At 41.3% G+C, this 17,212-nt stretch overlaps 16 non-coding genes across 16 annotated transcripts; all 16 read left to right on the forward strand.

The window, feature by feature from the left end:
- Positions 1 to 1,641: 1,641 nt before the first annotated feature.
- On the forward strand, positions 1,642 to 1,714 carry TRNAF-GAA (transfer RNA phenylalanine (anticodon GAA)). Its single transcript has one exon. It is a non-coding gene; the product is annotated as a tRNA-Phe (tRNA).
- A 1,048-nt stretch (positions 1,715 to 2,762) lies between these two features.
- Positions 2,763 to 2,835, forward strand: TRNAF-GAA (transfer RNA phenylalanine (anticodon GAA)). Its single transcript has one exon. It is a non-coding gene; the product is annotated as a tRNA-Phe (tRNA).
- A 318-nt stretch (positions 2,836 to 3,153) lies between these two features.
- Positions 3,154 to 3,226, forward strand: TRNAF-GAA (transfer RNA phenylalanine (anticodon GAA)). The gene has a single exon. It is a non-coding gene; the product is annotated as a tRNA-Phe (tRNA).
- Positions 3,227 to 4,656: 1,430 nt separating this feature from the next.
- TRNAF-GAA (transfer RNA phenylalanine (anticodon GAA)) lies at positions 4,657 to 4,729 on the forward strand. The gene has a single exon. It is a non-coding gene; the product is annotated as a tRNA-Phe (tRNA).
- A 666-nt stretch (positions 4,730 to 5,395) lies between these two features.
- On the forward strand, positions 5,396 to 5,468 carry TRNAF-GAA (transfer RNA phenylalanine (anticodon GAA)). Its single transcript has one exon. It is a non-coding gene; the product is annotated as a tRNA-Phe (tRNA).
- Positions 5,469 to 5,777: 309 nt separating this feature from the next.
- Positions 5,778 to 5,850, forward strand: TRNAF-GAA (transfer RNA phenylalanine (anticodon GAA)). Its single transcript has one exon. It is a non-coding gene; the product is annotated as a tRNA-Phe (tRNA).
- Positions 5,851 to 6,159: 309 nt separating this feature from the next.
- TRNAF-GAA (transfer RNA phenylalanine (anticodon GAA)) lies at positions 6,160 to 6,232 on the forward strand. Its single transcript has one exon. It is a non-coding gene; the product is annotated as a tRNA-Phe (tRNA).
- Positions 6,233 to 6,898: 666 nt separating this feature from the next.
- Positions 6,899 to 6,971, forward strand: TRNAF-GAA (transfer RNA phenylalanine (anticodon GAA)). The gene has a single exon. It is a non-coding gene; the product is annotated as a tRNA-Phe (tRNA).
- A 1,048-nt stretch (positions 6,972 to 8,019) lies between these two features.
- Positions 8,020 to 8,092, forward strand: TRNAF-GAA (transfer RNA phenylalanine (anticodon GAA)). Its single transcript has one exon. It is a non-coding gene; the product is annotated as a tRNA-Phe (tRNA).
- Positions 8,093 to 10,691: 2,599 nt separating this feature from the next.
- TRNAF-GAA (transfer RNA phenylalanine (anticodon GAA)) lies at positions 10,692 to 10,764 on the forward strand. The gene has a single exon. It is a non-coding gene; the product is annotated as a tRNA-Phe (tRNA).
- Positions 10,765 to 11,812: 1,048 nt separating this feature from the next.
- Positions 11,813 to 11,885, forward strand: TRNAF-GAA (transfer RNA phenylalanine (anticodon GAA)). Its single transcript has one exon. It is a non-coding gene; the product is annotated as a tRNA-Phe (tRNA).
- A 309-nt stretch (positions 11,886 to 12,194) lies between these two features.
- On the forward strand, positions 12,195 to 12,267 carry TRNAF-GAA (transfer RNA phenylalanine (anticodon GAA)). Its single transcript has one exon. It is a non-coding gene; the product is annotated as a tRNA-Phe (tRNA).
- Positions 12,268 to 15,175: 2,908 nt separating this feature from the next.
- On the forward strand, positions 15,176 to 15,248 carry TRNAF-GAA (transfer RNA phenylalanine (anticodon GAA)). The gene has a single exon. It is a non-coding gene; the product is annotated as a tRNA-Phe (tRNA).
- A 666-nt stretch (positions 15,249 to 15,914) lies between these two features.
- On the forward strand, positions 15,915 to 15,987 carry TRNAF-GAA (transfer RNA phenylalanine (anticodon GAA)). The gene has a single exon. It is a non-coding gene; the product is annotated as a tRNA-Phe (tRNA).
- Positions 15,988 to 16,296: 309 nt separating this feature from the next.
- TRNAF-GAA (transfer RNA phenylalanine (anticodon GAA)) lies at positions 16,297 to 16,369 on the forward strand. Its single transcript has one exon. It is a non-coding gene; the product is annotated as a tRNA-Phe (tRNA).
- Positions 16,370 to 16,678: 309 nt separating this feature from the next.
- TRNAF-GAA (transfer RNA phenylalanine (anticodon GAA)) lies at positions 16,679 to 16,751 on the forward strand. Its single transcript has one exon. It is a non-coding gene; the product is annotated as a tRNA-Phe (tRNA).
- The last annotated feature ends 461 nt before the right edge of the window (positions 16,752 to 17,212 follow it).

A 17,212-nucleotide genomic window follows, 5' to 3' on the forward strand; every position in this document is an offset into this window, starting at 1 on the left:
ATATGATTTTGATTTCTTTTTTCCTTTGTCGATGTTTGGAGTTTTCACCGTGGAAAAGATCAAAACACCACAAATTTGACGGTCTTAGAATATTGTAAAAAGTTGTGCTTGCAGCCGAAATAGCTCAGTTGGGAGAGCGTTAGACTGAAGATCTAAAGGTCCCTGGTTCGATCCCGTGTTTCGGCATGTTGCTATGAGCGTACTTCGTTCTCGTTTCACTCTTCGTGTGTTGTAGTTTTGGCACCCGTGAATGTGCGAAATCAGCAGCAAGTGTGACAGTTTGGGAAAATTCTAAAAATAAAGCAAGACAAAGCAGGTCCGTGAGAAGTGTGTTAAAATGACAGTCCCAGACACATTCTTGGTTTTCTGCAACCTATTTTGAATATGATTTTGATTTCTCTTTTCCTTTGTCGATGTTTGGAGTTTTCACCGTGGAAAAGATCAAAACACCACAAATTTGACGGTCTTAGAATATCGTAAAAAGTTGTGCTTGCAGCCGAAATAGCTCAGTTGGGAGAGCGTTAGACTGAAGATCTAAAGGTCCCTGGTTCGATCCCGTGTTTCGGCATGTTGCTATGAGCGTACTTGGTTCTCGTTTCACTCTTCGTGTGTTGTAGTTTTGGCACCCGTGAATGTGCGAAATCAGCAGCAAGTGTGACAGTTTGGGAAAATTCTAAAAATAAAGCAAGACAAAGCAGGTCTGTGAGAAGTGTGTTAAAATGACAGTCCCAGACACATTCTTGGTTTTCTGCAACCTATTTTGAATATGATTTTCATTTCTCTTTTCCTTTGTCGATGTTTGGAGTTTTCACCGTGGAAAAGATCAAAACACCACAAATTTGACGGTCTTAGAATATCGTAAAAAGTTGTGCTTGCAGCCGAAATAGCTCAGTTGGGAGAGCGTTAGACTGAAGATCTAAAGGTCCCTGGTTCGATCCCGTGTTTCGGCATGTTGCTATGAGCATACTTGGTTCTCGTTTCTCTCTTCGTGTGTTGTAGTTTTGGCACCCATGAAAGTGCGAAATCAGCAGCAAGTGTGGCAGTTTGGGAAAATTCTAAAAATAAAGCAAGACAAAGCAGGTCCGTGAGAAGTGTGTTAAAATGACAGTCCCAGACACATTCTTGGTTTTCTGCAACCTATTTTGAATATGATTTTCATTTCTCTTTTCCTTTGTCGATGTTTGGAGTTTTCACCGTGGAAAAGATCAAAACACCACAAATTTGACGGTCTTAGAATATCGTAAAAAGTTGTGCTTGCAGCCGAAATAGCTCAGTTGGGAGAGCATTAGACTGAAGATCTAAAGGTCCCTGGTTCGATCCCGGGTTTCGGCATGTTGCTATGAGTGTACTTGGTACTCGTTTCTCTCTTCGTGTGTTGTAGTTTTGGCACCCATGAAAGTGCGAAATCAGCAGCAAGTGTGGCAGTTTGGGAAAATTCTAAAAATAAAGCAAGACAAAGCAGGTCCGTGAGAAGTGTGTTAAAATGACAGTCCCAGACACAATCTTGGTTTTCTGCAACCTATGTTGAATATGATTTTGATTTCTCTTTTCCTTTGTCGATGTTTGGAGTTTTCACCGTGGAAAAGATCAAAACACCACAAATTTGACGGTCTTAGAATATCGTAAAAAGTTGTGCTTGCAGCCGAAATAGCTCAGTTGGGAGAGCGTTAGACTGAAGATCTAAAGGTCCCTGGTTCGATCCCGGGTTTCGGCATGTTGCTATGAGTGTACTTGGTACTCGTTTCTCTCTTCGTGTGTTGTAGTTTTGGCACCCATGAAAGTGCGAAATCAGCAGAAAGTCTGGCAGTTTGGGAAAATTCTAAAAATATAGCAAGACAAAGCAGGTCCGTGAGAAGTGTGTTAAAATGACAGTCCCAGACACATTCTTGGTTTTCTGCAACCTATTTTGAATATGATTTTGATATCTCTTTTCCTTTGTCGATGTTTGGAGTTTTCACCGTGGAAAAGATCAAAACACCACAAATTTGACGGTCTTAGAATATCGTAAAAAGTTGTGCTTGCAGCCGAAATAGCTCAGTTGGGAGAGCGTTAGACTGAAGATCTAAAGGTCCCTGGTTCGATCCCGTGTTTCGGCATGTTGCTATGAGCGTACTTGGTTCTCGTTTCACTCTTCGTGTGTTGTAGTTTTGGCACCCGTGAATGTGCGAAATCAGCAGCAAGTGTGACAGTTTGGGAAAATTCTAAAAATAAAGCAAGACAAAGCAGGTCTGTGAGAAGTGTGTTAAAATGACAGTCCCAGACACAATCTTGGTTTTCTGCAACCTATATTGAATATGATTTTGATTTCTCTTTTCCTTTGTCGATGTTTTGAGTTTTCACCGTGGAAAAGATCAAAACACCACAAATTTGACGGTCTTAGAATATCGTAAAAAGTTGCGCTTGCAGCCGAAATAGCTCAGTTGGGAGAGCGTTAGATTGAAGATCTAAAGGTCCCTGGTTCAATCCCGGGTTTCAGCATGTTGCTATGAGTGTACTTGGTACTCGTTTCTCTCTTCGTGTGTTGTAGTTTTGGCACCCATGAAAGTGCGAAATCAGCAGCAAGTCTGGCAGTTTGGGAAAATTCTAAAAATAAAGCAAGACAAAGCAGGTCCGTGAGAAGTGTGTTAAAATGACAGTCCCAGACACATTCTTGGTTTTCTGCAACCTATTTTGAATATGATTTTGATTTCTCTTTTCCTTTGTCGATGTCAAAACACCACAAATTTTACGGTCTTAGAATATCGTAAAAAGTTGCGCTTGCAGCCGAAATAGCTCAGTTGGGAGAGCGTTAGACTGAAGATCTAAAGGTCCCTGGTTCGATCCCGGGTTTCGGCATGTTGCTATGAGCGTACTTGGTTCTAGTTTCTCTCTTCGTGTGTTGTAGTTTTGGCACCCATGAAAGTGCGAAATCAGCAGCAAGTGTGGCAGTTTGGGAAAATTCTAAAAATAAAGCATCCAAACATCGACAAAGCAGGTCCGTGAGAAGTGTGTTAAAATGACAGTCCCAGACACAATCTTGGTTTTCTGCAACCTATGTTGAATATGATTTTGATTTCTCTTTTCCTTTGTCGATGTTTGGAGTTTTCACCGTGGAAAAGATCAAAACACCACAAATTTGACGGTCTTAGAATATCGTAAAAAGTTGCGCTTGCAGCCGAAATAGCTCAGTTGGGAGAGCGTTAGACTGAAGATCTAAAGGTCCCTGGTTCGATCCCGGGTTTCGGCATGTTGCTATGAGCGTACTTGGTTCTCGTTTCTCTCTTCGTGTGTTGTAGTTTTGGCACCCGTGAATGTGCGAAATCAGCAGCAAGTGTGACAGTTTGGGAAAATTCTAAAAATAAAGCAAGACAAAGCAGGTCTGTGAGAAGTGTGTTAAAATGACAGTCCCAGACACATTCTTGGTTTTCTGCAACCTATTTTGAATATGATTTTCATTTCTCTTTTCCTTTGTCGATGTTTGGAGTTTTCACCGTGGAAAAGATCAAAACACCACAAATTTGACGGTCTTAGAATATCGTAAAAAGTTGCGCTTGCAGCCGAAATAGCTCAGTTGGGAGAGCATTAGATTGAAGATCTAAAGGTCCCTGGTTCGATCCCAGGTTTCAGCATGTTGCTATGAGTGTACTTGGTACTCGTTTCTCTCTTTGTGTTTTGTAGTTTTGGCACCCATGAAAGTGCGAAATCAGCAGCAAGTCTGGCAGTTTGGGAAAATTCTAAAAATAAAGCAAGACAAAGCAGGTCCGTGAGAAGTGTGTTAAAATGACAATCCCAGACACATTCTTGGTTTTCTGCAACTTATTTTGAATATGATTTTGATTTCTTTTTTCCTTTGTCGATGTTTGGAGTTTTCACCGTGGAAAAGATCAAAACACCACAAATTTGACGGTCTTAGAATATTGTAAAAAGTTGTGCTTGCAGCCGAAATAGCTCAGTTGGGAGAGCGTTAGACTGAAGATCTAAAGGTCCCTGGTTCGATCCCGTGTTTCGGCATGTTGCTATGAGCGTACTTCGTTCTCGTTTCACTCTTCGTGTGTTGTAGTTTTGGCACCCGTGAATGTGCGAAATCAGCAGCAAGTGTGACAGTTTGGGAAAATTCTAAAAATAAAGCAAGACAAAGCAGGTCCGTGAGAAGTGTGTTAAAATGACAGTCCCAGACACAATCTTGGTTTTCTGCAACCTATGTTGAATATGATTTTGATTTCTCTTTTCCTTTGTCGATGTTTGGAGTTTTCACCGTGGAAAAGATCAAAACACCACAAATTTGACGGTCTTAGAATATCGTAAAAAGTTGCGCTTGCAGCCGAAATAGCTCAGTTGGGAGAGCGTTAGATTGAAGATCTAAAGGTCCCTGGTTCAATCCCGGGTTTCAGCATGTTGCTATGAGTGTACTTGGTACTCGTTTCTCTCTTCGTGTGTTGTAGTTTTGGCACCCATGAAAGTGCGAAATCAGCAGCAAGTCTGGCAGTTTGGGAAAATTCTAAAAATAAAGCAAGACAAAGCAGGTCCGTGAGAAGTGTGTTAAAATGACAGTCCCAGACACATTCTTGGTTTTCTGCAACCTATTTTGAATATGATTTTGATTTCTCTTTTCCTTTGTCGATGTCAAAACACCACAAATTTTACGGTCTTAGAATATCGTAAAAAGTTGCGCTTGCAGCCGAAATAGCTCAGTTGGGAGAGCGTTAGACTGAAGATCTAAAGGTCCCTGGTTCGATCCCGGGTTTCGGCATGTTGCTATGAGCGTACTTGGTTCTAGTTTCTCTCTTCGTGTGTTGTAGTTTTGGCACCCATGAAAGTGCGAAATCAGCAGCAAGTGTGACAGTTTGGGAAAATTCTAAAAATAAAGCAAGACAAAGCAGGTCCGTGAGAAGTGTGTTAAAATGACAGTCCCAGACACAATCTTGGTTTTCTGCAACCTATGTTGAATATGATTTTGATTTCTCTTTTCCTTTGTCGATGTTTGGAGTTTTCACCGTGGAAAAGATCAAAACACCACAAATTTGACGGTCTTAGAATATCGTAAAAAGTTGCGCTTGCAGCCGAAATAGCTCAGTTGGGAGAGCGTTAGATTGAAGATCTAAAGGTCCCTGGTTCAATCCCGGGTTTCAGCATGTTGCTATGAGTGTACTTGGTACTCGTTTCTCTCTTCGTGTGTTGTAGTTTTGGCACCCATGAAAGTGCGAAATCAGCAGCAAGTCTGGCAGTTTGGGAAAATTCTAAAAATAAAGCAAGACAAAGCAGGTCCGTGAGAAGTGTGTTAAAATGACAGTCCCAGACACATTCTTGGTTTTCTGCAACCTATTTTGAATATGATTTTGATTTCTCTTTTCCTTTGTCGATGTCAAAACACCACAAATTTTACGGTCTTAGAATATCGTAAAAAGTTGCGCTTGCAGCCGAAATAGCTCAGTTGGGAGAGCGTTAGACTGAAGATCTAAAGGTCCCTGGTTCGATCCCGGGTTTCGGCATGTTGCTATGAGCGTACTTGGTTCTAGTTTCTCTCTTCGTGTGTTGTAGTTTTGGCACCCATGAAAGTGCGAAATCAGCAGCAAGTCTGGCAGTTTGGGAAAATTCTAAAAATAAAGCAAGACAAAGCAGGTCCGTGAGAAGTGTGTTAAAATGACAGTCCCAGACACATTCTTGGTTTTCTGCAACCTATTTTGAATATGATTTTGATTTCTCTTTTCCTTTGTCGATGTTTGGAGTTTTCACCGTGGAAAAGATCAAAACACCACAAATTTAACGGTCTTAGAATATCGTAAAAAGTCGTGCTTGCAGCCGAAATAGCTCAGTTGGGAGAGCGTTAGACTGAAGATCTAAAGGTCCCTGGTTCAATCCCGGGTTTCGGCATGTTGCTATGAGTGTACTTGGTACTCGTTTCTCTCTTCGTGTGTTGTAGTTTTGGCACCCATGAAAGTGCGAAATCAGCAGCAAGTCTGGCAGTTTGGGAAAATTCTAAAAATATAGCAAGATAAAGCAGGTCCGTGAGAAGTGTGTTAAAATGACAGTCCCAGACACATTCTTGGTTTTCTGCAACCTATTTTGAATATGATTTTGATATCTCTTTTCCTTTGTCGATGTTTGGAGTTTTCACCGTGGAAAAGATCAAAACACCACAAATTTGACGGTCTTAGAATATCGTAAAAAGTTGTGCTTGCAGCCGAAATAGCTCAGTTGGGAGAGCGTTAGACTGAAGATCTAAAGGTCCCTGGTTCGATCCCGGGTTTCGGCATGTTGCTATGAGCGTACTTGGTTCTCGTTTCTCTCTTCGTGTGTTGTAGTTTTGGCACCCATGAAAGTGCGAAATCAGCAGAAAGTCTGGCAGTTTGGGAAAATTCTAAAAATAAAGCAAGACAAAGCAGGTCCGTGAGAAGTGTGTTAAAATGACAGTCCCAGACACATTCTTGGTTTTCTGCAACCTATTTTGAATATGATTTTGATTTCTCTTTTCCTTTGTCGATGTTTGGAGTTTTCACCGTGGAAAAGATCAAAACACCACAAATTTGACGGTCTTAGAATATCGTAAAAAGTTGCGCTTGCAGCCGAAATAGCTCAGTTGGGAGAGCGTTAGATTGAAGATCTAAAGGTCCCTGGTTCAATCCCGGGTTTCAGCATGTTGCTATGAGTGTACTTGGTACTCGTTTCTCTCTTCGTGTGTTGTAGTTTTGGCACCCATGAAAGTGCGAAATCAGCAGCAAGTCTGGCAGTTTGGGAAAATTCTAAAAATAAAGCAAGACAAAGCAGGTCCGTGAGAAGTGTGTTAAAATGACAGTCCCAGACACATTCTTGGTTTTCTGCAACCTATTTTGAATATGATTTTGATTTCTCTTTTCCTTTGTCGATGTCAAAACACCACAAATTTTACGGTCTTAGAATATCGTAAAAAGTTGCGCTTGCAGCCGAAATAGCTCAGTTGGGAGAGCGTTAGACTGAAGATCTAAAGGTCCCTGGTTCGATCCCGGGTTTCGGCATGTTGCTATGAGCGTACTTGGTTCTAGTTTCTCTCTTCGTGTGTTGTAGTTTTGGCACCCATGAAAGTGCGAAATCAGCAGCAAGTGTGGCAGTTTGGGAAAATTCTAAAAATAAAGCAAGACAAAGCAGGTCCGTGAGAAGTGTGTTAAAATGACAATCCCAGACACATTCTTGGTTTTCTGCAACTTATTTTGAATATGATTTTGATTTCTTTTTTCCTTTGTCGATGTTTGGAGTTTTCACCGTGGAAAAGATCAAAACACCACAAATTTGACGGTCTTAGAATATTGTAAAAAGTTGTGCTTGCAGCCGAAATAGCTCAGTTGGGAGAGCGTTAGACTGAAGATCTAAAGGTCCCTGGTTCGATCCCGTGTTTCGGCATGTTGCTATGAGCGTACTTCGTTCTCGTTTCACTCTTCGTGTGTTGTAGTTTTGGCACCCGTGAATGTGCGAAATCAGCAGCAAGTGTGACAGTTTGGGAAAATTCTAAAAATAAAGCAAGACAAAGCAGGTCCGTGAGAAGTGTGTTAAAATGACAGTCCCAGACACAATCTTGGTTTTCTGCAACCTATGTTGAATATGATTTTGATTTCTCTTTTCCTTTGTCGATGTTTGGAGTTTTCACCGTGGAAAAGATCAAAACACCACAAATTTGACGGTCTTAGAATATCGTAAAAAGTTGCGCTTGCAGCCGAAATAGCTCAGTTGGGAGAGCGTTAGATTGAAGATCTAAAGGTCCCTGGTTCAATCCCGGGTTTCAGCATGTTGCTATGAGTGTACTTGGTACTCGTTTCTCTCTTCGTGTGTTGTAGTTTTGGCACCCATGAAAGTGCGAAATCAGCAGCAAGTGTGGCAGTTTGGGAAAATTCTAAAAATAAAGCAAGACAAAGCAGGTCCGTGAGAAGTGTGTTAAAATGACAGTCCCAGACACATTCTTGGTTTTCTGCAACCTATTTTGAATATGATTTTGATTTCTCTTTTCCTTTGTCGATGTCAAAACACCACAAATTTTACGGTCTTAGAATATCGTAAAAAGTTGCGCTTGCAGCCGAAATAGCTCAGTTGGGAGAGCGTTAGACTGAAGATCTAAAGGTCCCTGGTTCGATCCCGGGTTTCGGCATGTTGCTATGAGCGTACTTGGTTCTAGTTTCTCTCTTCGTGTGTTGTAGTTTTGGCACCCATGAAAGTGCGAAATCAGCAGCAAGTGTGACAGTTTGGGAAAATTCTAAAAATAAAGCAAGACAAAGCAGGTCCGTGAGAAGTGTGTTAAAATGATGGTCCCAGACACAATCTAGGATTTCTGCAACCTATGTTGAATATGATTCTGAGTTCTCTTTTCCTTTGCCGATGTTTGGAGTTTTCACCGTGGAAAAGATCAAAACACCACAAATTTGACGGTCTTAGAATATCGTAAAAAGTTGTGCTTGCAGCCGAAATAGCTCAGTTGGGAGAGCGTTAGACTGAAGATCTAAAGGTCCCTGGTTCGATCCCGGGTTTTGGCAGGTTGCTATGTGCGTACTTGATTCTCTTTTCTCTCTTCGTTTGTTGTAGTTTTGGCACCCGTGAAAGTGCGAAATCAGCAGCAAGTCTGGCAGTTTGGGAAAATTCTAAAAATAAAGCAAGACAAAGCAGGTCTGTGAGAAGTGTGTTAAAATGACAGTCCCAGACACATTCTTGGTTTTCTGCAACCTATGTTGAATATGATTTTGATTTCTCTTTTTCTTTGTCGATGTTTGGAGTTTTCACCGTGGAAAAGATCAAAACACCACAAATTTGACGGTCTTAGAATATCGTAAAAAGTTGTGCTTGCAGCTGAAATAGCTCAGTTGGGAGAGCGTTAGACTGAAGATCTAAAGGTCCCTGGTTCGATCCCGGGTTTCGGCATGTTGCTATGAGCGTACTTGGTTCTCGTTTCTCTCTTCGTGTGTTGTAGTTTTGGCACCCATGAAAGTGCGAAATCAGCAGAAAGTCTGGCAGTTTGGGAAAATTCTAAAAATATAGCAAGAAAAAGCAGGTCCGTCAGAAGAGTGTTAAAATGATGGTCCCAGACACAATCTAGGATTTCTACAACCTATGTTGAATATGATTCTGAGTTCTCTTTTCCTTTGCCGATGTTTGGAGTTTTTTCCCTGGAAAACATCAAAACACCACAAATTTGACGGTCTTATAATATCATGAAAAGTTGTGTATGCAGCCGAAATAGCTCAGTTGGGAGAGCGTTAGACTGAAGATCTAAAGGTCCCTGGTTCAATCCCGGGTTTTGGCAGGTTGCTATCTGCGTACTTAATTCTCTTTTCTCTCTTCGTTTGTTGTAGTTTTGGCACCCGTGAAAGTGCGAAATCAGCAGCAAGTGTGGCAGTTTGGGAAAATTCTAAAAATAAAGCAAGACAAAGCAGGTCTGTGAGAAGTGTGTTAAAATGACAGTCCCAGACACATTCTTGGTTTTCTGCAACCTATTTTGAATATGATTTTGATTTCTCTTTTCCTTTGTCGATGTTTGGAGTTTTCACCGTGGAAAAGATCAAAACACCACAAATTTGACGGTCTTAGAATATCGTAAAACATTGCGTATGCAGCCGAAATAGCTCAGTTGGGAGAGCGTTAGACTGAAGATCTAAAGGTCCCTGGTTCGATCCCGGGTTTTGGCAGGTTGCTATGTGCGTACTTGATTCTCTTTTCTCTCTTCGTTTGTTGTAGTTTTGGCACCCGTGAAAGTGCGAAATCAGCAGCAAGTCTGGCAGTTTGGGAAAATTCTAAAAATAAAGCAAGACAAAGCAGGTCCGTGAGAAGTGTGTTAAAATGACAGTCCCAGACACATTCTTGGTTTTCTGCAACCTATTTTGAATATGATTTTGATTTCTCTTTTCCTTTGTCGATGTTTGGAGTTTTCACCGTGGAAAAGATCAAAACACCACAAATTTGACGGTCTTAGAATATCGTAAAAAGTTGTGCTTGCAGCCGAAATAGCTCAGTTGGGAGAGCGTTAGACTGAAGATCTAAAGGTCCCTGGTTCGATCCTGGGTTTCGGCATGTTGCTATGAGCGTATTTGGTTCTCGTTTCTCTCTTCATGTGTTGTAGTTTTGGCACCCATGAAAGTGCGAAATCAGCAGAAAGTCTGGCAGTTTGGGAAAATTCTAAAAATAAAGCAAGACAAAGCAGGTCCGTGAGAAGTGTGTTAAAATGACAGTCCCAGACACATTCTTGGTTTTCTGCAACCAATGTTGAATATGATTTTGATTTCTCTTTTCCTTTGTCGGTTTGGAGTTTTCACCGTGGAAAAGATCAAAACACCACAAATTTGACGGTCTTAGAATATCGTAAAAAGTTGTGCTTGCATCCGAAATAGCTCAGTTGGGAGAGCGTTAGACTGAAGATCTAAAGGTCCCTGGTTCGATCCCGGGTTTTGGCAGGTTGCTATGTGCGTACTTGATTTTCTTTTCTCTCTTCGTTTGTTGTAGTTTTGGCACCCATGAAAGTGCGAAATCAGCAGCAAGTGTGACAGTTTGGGAAAATTCTAAAAATAAAGCAAGACAAAGCAGGTCTGTGAGAAGTGTGTTAAAATGACAGTCCCAGACACATTCTTGGTTTTCTGCAACCTATTTTGAATATGATTTTCATTTCTCTTTTCCTTTGTCGATGTTTGGAGTTTTCACCGTGGAAAAGATCAAAACACCACAAATTTGACGGTCTTAGAATATCGTAAAAAGTTGTGCTTGCAGCCGAAATAGCTCAGTTGGGAGAGCGTTAGACTGAAGATCTAAAGGTCCCTGGTTCGATCCCGGGTTTCGGCATGTTGCTATGAGTGTACTTGGTACTCGTTTCTCTCTTCGTGTGTTGTAGTTTTGGCACCCATGAAAGTGCGAAATCAGCAGAAAGTCTGGCAGTTTGGGAAAATTCTAAAAATATAGCAAGACAAAGCAGGTCCGTGAGAAGTGTGTTAAAATGACAGTCCCAGACACATTCTTGGTTTTCTGCAACCTATTTTGAATATGATTTTGATATCTCTTTTCCTTTGTCGATGTTTGGAGTTTTCACCGTGGAAAAGATCAAAACACCACAAATTTGACGGTCTTAGAATATCGTAAAAAGTTGTGCTTGCAGCCGAAATAGCTCAGTTGGGAGAGCGTTAGACTGAAGATCTAAAGGTCCCTGGTTCGATCCCGTGTTTCGGCATGTTGCTATGAGCGTACTTGGTTCTCGTTTCACTCTTCGTGTGTTGTAGTTTTGGCACCCGTGAATGTGCGAAATCAGCAGCAAGTGTGACAGTTTGGGAAAATTCTAAAAATAAAGCAAGACAAAGCAGGTCTGTGAGAAGTGTGTTAAAATGACAGTCCCAGACACAATCTTGGTTTTCTGCAACCTATGTTGAATATGATTTTGATTTCTCTTTTCCTTTGTCGATGTTTTGAGTTTTCACCGTGGAAAAGATCAAAACACCACAAATTTGACGGTCTTAGAATATCGTAAAAAGTTGCGCTTGCAGCCGAAATAGCTCAGTTGGGAGAGCGTTAGATTGAAGATCTAAAGGTCCCTGGTTCAATCCCGGGTTTCAGCATGTTGCTATGAGTGTACTTGGTACTCGTTTCTCTCTTCGTGTGTTGTAGTTTTGGCACCCATGAAAGTGCGAAATCAGCAGCAAGTCTGGCAGTTTGGGAAAATTCTAAAAATAAAGCAAGACAAAGCAGGTCCGTGAGAAGTGTGTTAAAATGACAGTCCCAGACACATTCTTGGTTTTCTGCAACCTATTTTGAATATGATTTTGATTTCTCTTTTCCTTTGTCGATGTCAAAACACCACAAATTTTACGGTCTTAGAATATCGTAAAAAGTTGCGCTTGCAGCCGAAATAGCTCAGTTGGGAGAGCGTTAGACTGAAGATCTAAAGGTCCCTGGTTCGATCCCGGGTTTCGGCATGTTGCTATGAGCGTACTTGGTTCTAGTTTCTCTCTTCGTGTGTTGTAGTTTTGGCACCCATGAAAGTGCGAAATCAGCAGCAAGTGTGGCAGTTTGGGAAAATTCTAAAAATAAAGCAAGACAAAGCAGGTCCGTGAGAAGTGTGTTAAAATGACAGTCCCAGACACAATCTTGGTTTTCTGCAACCTATGTTGAATATGATTTTGATTTCTCTTTTCCTTTGTCGATGTTTGGAGTTTTCACCGTGGAAAAGATCAAAACACCACAAATTTGACGGTCTTAGAATATCGTAAAAAGTTGCGCTTGCAGCCGAAATAGCTCAGTTGGGAGAGCGTTAGACTGAAGATCTAAAGGTCCCTGGTTCGATCCCGGGTTTCGGCATGTTGCTATGAGCGTACTTGGTTCTCGTTTCTCTCTTCGTGTGTTGTAGTTTTGGCACCCATGAAAGTGCGAAATCAGCAGAAAGTCTGGCAGTTTGGGAAAATTCTAAAAATAAAGCAAGACAAAGCAGGTCCGTGAGAAGTGTGTTAAAATGACAGTCCCAGACACATTCTTGGTTTTCTGCAACCTATTTTGAATATGATTTTGATTTCTCTTTTCCTTTGTCGATGTCAAAACACCACAAATTTTACGGTCTTAGAATATCGTAAAAAGTTGCGCTTGCAGCCGAAATAGCTCAGTTGGGAGAGCGTTAGATTGAAGATCTAAAGGTCCCTGGTTCGATCCCGGGTTTCAGCATGTTGCTATGAGTGTACTTGGTACTCGTTTCTCTCTTCGTGTGTTGTAGTTTTGGCACCCATGAAAGTGCGAAATCAGCAGCAAGTCTGGCAGTTTGGGAAAATTCTAAAAATAAAGCAAGACAAAGCAGGTCCGTGAGAAGTGTGTTAAAATGACAGTCCCAGACACATTCTTGGTTTTCTGCAACCTATTTTGAATATGATTTTGATTTCTCTTTTCCTTTGTCGATGTCAAAACACCACAAATTTTACGGTCTTAGAATATCGTAAAAAGTTGCGCTTGCAGCCGAAATAGCTCAGTTGGGAGAGCGTTAGATTGAAGATCTAAAGGTCCCTGGTTCAATCCCGGGTTTCGGCATGTTGCTATGAGCGTACTTGGTTCTCGTTTCTCTCTTCGTGTGTTGTAGTTTTGGCACCCATGAAAGTGCGAAATCAGCAGAAAGTCTGGCAGTTTGGGAAAATTCTAAAAATAAAGCAAGACAAAGCAGGTCCGTGAGAAGTGTGTTAAAATGACAGTCCCAGACACATTCTTGGTTTTCTGCAACCTATTTTGAATATGATTTTGATTTCTCTTTTCCTTTGTCGATGTTTGGAGTTTTCACCGTGGAAAAGATCAAAACACCACAAATTTGACGGTCTTAGAATATTGTAAAAAGTTGTGCTTGCAGCCGAAATAGCTCAGTTGGGAGAGCGTTAGACTGAAGATCTAAAGGTCCCTGGTTCGATCCCGTGTTTCGGCATGTTGCTATGAGCGTACTTCGTTCTCGTTTCACTCTTCGTGTGTTGTAGTTTTGGCACCCGTGAATGTGCGAAATCAGCAGCAAGTGTGACAGTTTGGGAAAATTCTAAAAATAAAGCAAGACAAAGCAGGTCCGTGAGAAGTGTGTTAAAATGACAGTCCCAGACACAATCTTGGTTTTCTGCAACCTATGTTGAATATGATTTTGATTTCTCTTTTCCTTTGTCGATGTTTGGAGTTTTCACCGTGGAAAAGATCAAAACACCACAAATTTGACGGTCTTAGAATATCGTAAAAAGTTGCGCTTGCAGCCGAAATAGCTCAGTTGGGAGAGCGTTAGACTGAAGATCTAAAGGTCCCTGGTTCGATCCCGTGTTTCGGCATGTTGCTATGAGCGTACTTTGTTCTCGTTTCACTCTTCGTGTGTTGTAGTTTTGGCACCCGTGAATGTGCGAAATCAGCAGCAAGTGTGACAGTTTGGGAAAATTCTAAAAATAAAGCAAGACAAAGCAGGTCCGTGAGAAGTGTGTTAAAATGACAGTCCCAGACACAATCTTGGTTTTCTGCAACCTATGTTGAATATGATTTTGATTTCTCTTTTCCTTTGTCGATGTTTGGAGTTTTCACCGTGGAAAAGATCAAAACACCACAAATTTGACGGTCTTAGAATATCGTAAAAAGTTGCGCTTGCAGCCGAAATAGCTCAGTTGGGAGAGCGTTAGACTGAAGATCTAAAGGTCCCTGGTTCGATCCCAGGTTTCAGCATGTTGCTATGAGTGTACTTGGTACTCGTTTCTCTCTTTGTGTTTTGTAGTTTTGGCACCCATGAAAGTGCGAAATCAGCAGCAAGTCTGGCAGTTTGGGAAAATTCTAAAAATAAAGCAAGACAAAGCAGGTCCGTGAGAAGTGTGTTAAAATGACAATCCCAGACACATTCTTGGTTTTCTGCAACTTATTTTGAATATGATTTTGATTTCTTTTTTCCTTTGTCGATGTTTGGAGTTTTCACCGTGGAAAAGATCAAAACACCACAAATTTGACGGTCTTAGAATATTGTAAAAAGTTGTGCTTGCAGCCGAAATAGCTCAGTTGGGAGAGCGTTAGACTGAAGATCTAAAGGTCCCTGGTTCGATCCCGTGTTTCGGCATGTTGCTATGAGCGTACTTCGTTCTCGTTTCACTCTTCGTGTGTTGTAGTTTTGGCACCCGTGAATGTGCGAAATCAGCAGCAAGTGTGACAGTTTGGGAAAATTCTAAAAATAAAGCAAGACAAAGCAGGTCCGTGAGAAGTGTGTTAAAATGACAGTCCCAGACACAATCTTGGTTTTCTGCAACCTATGTTGAATATGATTTTGATTTCTCTTTTCCTTTGTCGATGTTTGGAGTTTTCACCGTGGAAAAGATCAAAACACCACAAATTTGACGGTCTTAGAATATCGTAAAAAGTTGCGCTTGCAGCCGAAATAGCTCAGTTGGGAGAGCGTTAGATTGAAGATCTAAAGGTCCCTGGTTCAATCCCGGGTTTCAGCATGTTGCTATGAGTGTACTTGGTACTCGTTTCTATCTTCGTGTGTTGTAGTTTTGGCACCCATGAAAGTGCGAAATCAGCAGCAAGTCTGGCAGTTTGGGAAAATTCTAAAAATAAAGCAAGACAAAGCAGGTCCGTGAGAAGTGTGTTAAAATGACAGTCCCAGACACATTCTTGGTTTTCTGCAACCTATTTTGAATATGATTTTGATTTCTCTTTTCCTTTGTCGATGTCAAAACACCACAAATTTTACGGTCTTAGAATATCGTAAAAAGTTGCGCTTGCAGCCGAAATAGCTCAGTTGGGAGAGCGTTAGACTGAAGATCTAAAGGTCCCTGGTTCGATCCCGGGTTTCGGCATGTTGCTATGAGCGTACTTGGTTCTAGTTTCTCTCTTCGTGTGTTGTAGTTTTGGCACCCATGAAAGTGCGAAATCAGCAGCAAGTGTGACAGTTTGGGAAAATTCTAAAAATAAAGCAAGACAAAGCAGGTCCGTGAGAAGTGTGTTAAAATGACAGTCCCAGACACAATCTTGGTTTTCTGCAACCTATGTTGAATATGATTTTGATTTCTCTTTTCCTTTGTCGATGTTTGGAGTTTTCACCGTGGAAAAGATCAAAACACCACAAATTTGACGGTCTTAGAATATCGTAAAAAGTTGCGCTTGCAGCCGAAATAGCTCAGTTGGGAGAGCGTTAGATTGAAGATCTAAAGGTCCCTGGTTCAATCCCGGGTTTCAGCATGTTGCTATGAGTGTACTTGGTACTCGTTTCTCTCTTCGTGTGTTGTAGTTTTGGCACCCATGAAAGTGCGAAATCAGCAGCAAGTCTGGCAGTTTGGGAAAATTCTAAAAATAAAGCAAGACAAAGCAGGTCCGTGAGAAGTGTGTTAAAATGACAGTCCCAGACACATTCTTGGTTTTCTGCAACCTATTTTGAATATGATTTTGATTTCTCTTTTCCTTTGTCGATGTCAAAACACCACAAATTTTACGGTCTTAGAATATCGTAAAAAGTTGCGCTTGCAGCCGAAATAGCTCAGTTGGGAGAGCGTTAGACTGAAGATCTAAAGGTCCCTGGTTCGATCCCGGGTTTCGGCATGTTGCTATGAGCGTACTTGGTTCTAGTTTCTCTCTTCGTGTGTTGTAGTTTTGGCACCCATGAAAGTGCGAAATCAGCAGCAAGTCTGGCAGTTTGGGAAAATTCTAAAAATAAAGCAAGACAAAGCAGGTCCGTGAGAAGTGTGTTAAAATGACAGTCCCAGACACATTCTTGGTTTTCTGCAACCTATTTTGAATATGATTTTGATTTCTCTTTTCCTTTGTCGATGTTTGGAGTTTTCACCGTGGAAAAGATCAAAACACCACAAATTTAACGGTCTTAGAATATCGTAAAAAGTCGTGCTTGCAGCCGAAATAGCTCAGTTGGGAGAGCGTTAGACTGAAGATCTAAAGGTCCCTGGTTCAATCCCGGGTTTCGGCATGTTGCTATGAGTGTACTTGGTACTCGTTTCTCTCTTCGTGTGTTGTAGTTTTGGCACCCATGAAAGTGCGAAATCAGCAGCAAGTCTGGCAGTTTGGGAAAATTCTAAAAATATAGCAAGATAAAGCAGGTCCGTGAGAAGTGTGTTAAAATGACAGTCCCAGACACATTCTTGGTTTTCTGCAACCTATTTTGAATATGATTTTGATATCTCTTTTCCTTTGTCGATGTTTGGAGTTTTCACCGTGGAAAAGATCAAAACACCACAAATTTGACGGTCTTAGAATATCGTAAAAAGTTGTGCTTGCAGCCGAAATAGCTCAGTTGGGAGAGCGTTAGACTGAAGATCTAAAGGTCCCTGGTTCGATCCCGGGTTTCGGCATGTTGCTATGAGCGTACTTGGTTCTCGTTTCTCTCTTCGTGTGTTGTAGTTTTGGCACCCATGAAAGTGCGAAATCAGCAGAAAGTCTGGCAGTTTGGGAAAATTCTAAAAATAAAGCAAGACAAAGCAGGTCCGTGAGAAGTGTGTTAAAATGACAGTCCCAGACACATTCTTGGTTTTCTGCAACCTATTTTGAATATGATTTTGATTTCTCTTTTCCTTTGTCGATGTTTGGAGTTTTCACCGTGGAAAAGATCAAAACACCACAAATTTGACGGTCTTAGAATATCGTAAAAAGTTGCGCTTGCAGCCGAAATAGCTCAGTTGGGAGAGCGTTAGATTGAAGATCTAAAGGTCCCTGGTTCGATCCCAGGTTTCAGCATGTTGCTATGAGTGTACTTGGTACTCGTTTCTCTCTTTGTGTTTTGTAGTTTTGGCACCCATGAAAGTGCGAAATCAGC

This window comes from Eleutherodactylus coqui, chromosome 3, assembly GCF_035609145.1.
Source record: "Eleutherodactylus coqui strain aEleCoq1 chromosome 3, aEleCoq1.hap1, whole genome shotgun sequence".
NCBI lineage: Eukaryota > Metazoa > Chordata > Amphibia > Anura > Eleutherodactylidae > Eleutherodactylus > Eleutherodactylus coqui.